Genomic DNA, 4,431 nt, shown 5'->3' with positions numbered 1-4,431 from the left:
CGTGCTCCATCGTCCGTCAACACCCACCGGCTGCGTTTGCTGTGCGGAGCGGTGCAGCTCCACCGGACAGTGGGAGTCACGAGGCCCCACGAGATCTCGTGAATTCACACATAATCGCGTGATATAACAAGATGTAGTTTCTATAAACAGAAGCACAAAACCAGAGGAGTAGTAGGAAGACATCTGGGTGCACCTCCATGATTAACATCTCCTCGTCCATGGTGTCAACGGGGTGAAATGACGTCTGGAAACCTCTGACCTGTTGACTTCAGGCCTGCCTCCGCCCATTATGACGTTGTCAAGGTGTAGTGCAGGGAAATATGATCCGCCGTGAACACTGTGTATTTTATTTTGAAAATTAACCGGATGTTTTATTTTGTTTCTGTGCACGACTTCCTGCCCCGCACGATCTGCTCTGTGCTGAATTGCTGCGTTGTTCTCTGACGTCCGGCAAAAATAGAAGTCCTGCGTATCTGTTGCGGAGCGCTCCGGAGCGCCGCAGCTGTGACGGAGCCGGAACGCAGCACAGCCGCAGCCGGTGGAAGCACACACATTGACTAGAATTGAAACGTATCGGCTCTGCTGCCGTTCCGGAGTGCAGACACAACCAACACGCATCTGGTGGAATTTGGGGGTTAACAGGCCATCACAAGGAAATGGCTGCAGATGGAATCCCCACCTGTAGATGATCGGACTAATGTCATCTTCGAAATATATGAAATGAAAAAGATCACTTCCTGTGTGAGGTTACAAAAAGCAAAGTTTGACAAAAATGGAGAAATGGACTTTGTATGTGACTGTAGCAGCCTTAAACTGACTTGTCTCCCAATAATTGTTTACCTAACCGATTGCTTAATTTCTTTTGGTGGCCTCCTCAGTCCGTTGACGTGAAGTGGAGTGCACTCTCAGACATAAATAATGCTCTCACAGTTTAATACATGTATGTGGACTCACGACCTCTCCTTTTATCAAAGATTTACAAGAAGATGTTTGGCAGCTATGTGTGATTTGTTTGTTTGTTTGATTTTTGTTCTTGTTATTTTAAATGTTCAAAAATCAATAAAAAAATAAAGTAACAAAAACAATAAAGCAGAGACTGTAGCTGATGTAGCTGGGATGGTCAGCGGATGGTCAGTATCACATCTATTAGGTCCATGTTGTCTCAAAGGTTGGATTTTTGAGAGTGGGGTTATATCAGGTTATATGGGGTGATTATCCACAGTCAGTGTATTAGCTGCAGCAGATGTCAGCTGGTGCACCCTCAGTTTGGAGAAGCAGGCTGCAGTCAGACATGGAAGCTAAGCAACGTACTGCAGTGGTTGAAGGTCAGTTACAAAATGTATTTTTGCCACCTAAAAAAGTGTATGCTGTACATCTACTGTACCTAATATACTGATAAGTATATATGTACTGATATACGGCTAAGGAACCCAAACGACCCCACTTCAAAAAATCTTATTTATTCCTCTAATGTAAGAACACCTCGTTCAGCAGCTGTTCATGAGTCTCAGGGGTTTTGAGAGAGACGTCAAGAGAAGTCAAGGCCCTGACACACCAAGCTGACAGTCGTCCATCAGTCAACATTGGACCGTTCGCATCTGTTGCCCTAGACTTTGTGGTGTGTCTGGCACCGCTGGCTCTTGTTGACCATTTACAGCTTTTGTTCAGCTGTTTCAGCACGTTGAACCAGAGACAGCAGAGCCGCTGGGGAATGAAATCACTCTGATTGGCAGTTCAGCTCAGGGCACGAGAAGAGAAACTGAAGTCTGGCAGGTAAACAAAGAGCTGAAGTCAGGAGGGAGTGAGATCAGAACAAATTTGTTACAGTGAACTCTTCAGCAGAAACGTTTCCTGATGGTTTGTGTTGTTGTTCGCTGCCGCACAGTAAAGACACTTTGTCAACCTGGTCAACGTTGGGCCCTTGACTTTCACCCTGGAGGCCGGTGTTGGCTTCCTGTAAGACTGTAAAGCCAAAGCTTGTTCTTTTCTCCTAAACCCAACCATGTACGTGTGTTGTTGAAGGAAAAATAACATCAGTTCACATTGTTGTACCAATGTAGTGCTTTTATTTTGAAAGAGACTGTATGCAAACTGTACATTTCCTGTGAAAACAGAAGTGTATTTTGAAAACAGACAATGCATGTAACAGGCTGAAGTTGACACGGCGTCCCAGAACGTCAACAAGCAACACACCCAGGGTACCTTGGACGTCATATGTGGACGTGGAAAGTCCATGACCAAACGTGGACATGTGACGAGGTCACAGTGAGGATGTGATGGCTCTGTTCTTTCAACATTTGATTGCATTGTTAATGTGCTAAGTGGCTAACTAGCGTTATGACGGTCTTCCAGTTTGCCTTTCTGCTGGTGTGAAGACTGGTTGGCCACCTGTAGTCTGTGCGGTGTGTTCATGTGCCACTTTTTGGCTAAGACACGTTGGCGTTCATCACCGCTAGTTCTTTGATGTCGGTTTGGTGCGTCTGGGCCTTAACAGTGGTCACATCAGTCGCTCATATCTGTTGGCTTCAAATTATTTTTCCAGAAGTCAAATTAAATGGCCCCCCCCCCCAAAAAAAAATGTATATGAAAAGAACTGAAGACAGAGGCGAAAGGTGAATATTAGAATAAATGCGTAGAGACCGATGTTTTTTCTTTCTTTAAGTGCACGCTCTGTGTAAATGCTCTGGTCATTAGGTAAAGCAGCAGCTGTGTATCAGTGGCTCGTCCTGTGGTGGGCGGGGTGCTTGCCTCTCTGCCCTGTGTCACCACCCTCATTAAAGTGGCACTGTGCAGCCCCCCTTAGACAATCAAGCCTGCCCTAACACACACGCCACCTATAAATCACCTCGTGAAAATCAATGGGCTTTAGTTAGCCTGGGACTCATTGTGTCCTTGGAAAGGTGTGAGATGAATTGAGATGAAGTGAGAACAAAAGAGGAACAACATCCACCCAAAGGGACAGAGGAGAAAACACAGCCGAGCGCAGCAGTGACTGAGGTTGGCCTGATCTTTAGGGTGGAGCTGACAGTTGCTGAGAGGTCACCGACTCATCTTTAGTTTCTCAAAGTTGACCAATATTCATTCGTCCTGATGATACATTGTGTGGCGCGGTTCATTTTCAGCCCCAGCGTTGCCTCCAAACAGTCTGTGACAAAACAATTGAAAGGCAACAGAGGATGAGTCAGCCTGCCATTACTACTTTCTCTCAGAGATGGATGGAGCTCTTAAACTAAGGCTACCATATTGAATGTTCTTTTCTTTCAGGAAACTTTGGAAACCCTGCCCCCTGCATCTGCACAACTTTCCTAAATATTCTTCTCACTCTGACGATCAAACCGGAATAACCAGCCTCATGCCCCATCTCCCGAAAGCATTTCTTTATTGTATAATATGGTGATAACAGAACGAGTGAGAACAGTGCAGATACACGAAAAGAGTCCGGAGGCATCATATAAAGTAGTGAAGGCCAAATGAAGCCTCATGAAGCATTTTCTTTATTTTCTGAGCCCACTAGATGGCGCTTTTTGTTCAGCAAAAGGTTGAAAGCACACTGAATTGCCATTCTTTGAGCCTCTCTCTTTAAACCATGAGATCCATCTAGTGGGCTCAGAAAATAAAGAAAATGCTTCATGAGCCTTCATTTGGCCATCACTAATATAAAGTAAGACAGAGACATACAAAAATAAAAATAACAAAGAAAACAAAACAAACAAACAAGGAGTACAGCACATGCTAACTGTTGAATTTCCTGTGAAAACAGAAGTGTATTTTGAAAACAGACAATGCATGTAACAGGCTGAAGTTGACACAGTGAACGTCAACAACCAACACACCCAGGGTACCTTGGACGTCATATGTGGACGTGGAAAGTCCATGACCAAACGTGGACATGTGACGAGGTCACAGTGAGGATGCGATGGTTATACAGGTGATGTGGTAAAAACAGAGATTCTGCAAAAACTCTGTAAACATGTTGGGATGATGAGTGTTTGTTGGGTGCAAGTGAGGCTAAATAGTTTTTATATATAAATACATATGTATATAGTAGCTGGATAGCTCAGTGGTTAAGACTAGTGATGGCCAGATGAAGCCTCATGAAGGAAACAAAATGTTGAAAGCACACTGCATTGCCATTCTTTGAGCCTCTCTCTTTAAACCATGAGCGCCATCTAGTGGGCTCAGAAAATAAAGACAATGCTTGATGAGGCTTCATTTGGCCATCACTAGTTAAGACTTCTGACTTTGGCGTGGAGGACTGGGGGTTTGGCTTTCCATTCACATCCAGTGTGGACCCTTAGGCAAGGCAATCAGAGATCTCCACCTTCTGATAGTCTGGGGACACTCCTTTCTAAAGTGTGTTTAACACACCGGCGAAAACGGCCGGCAACAAAGCAACGCCTCTTGCATTTTTGAAAAGGACACGCCTTCTCG

This window comes from Epinephelus moara, chromosome 11 (genome assembly GCF_006386435.1).
Source record: "Epinephelus moara isolate mb chromosome 11, YSFRI_EMoa_1.0, whole genome shotgun sequence".
Taxonomy (NCBI): Eukaryota; Metazoa; Chordata; class Actinopteri; order Perciformes; family Serranidae; genus Epinephelus; species Epinephelus moara.
This window is presented reverse-complemented; position numbering follows the sequence as displayed.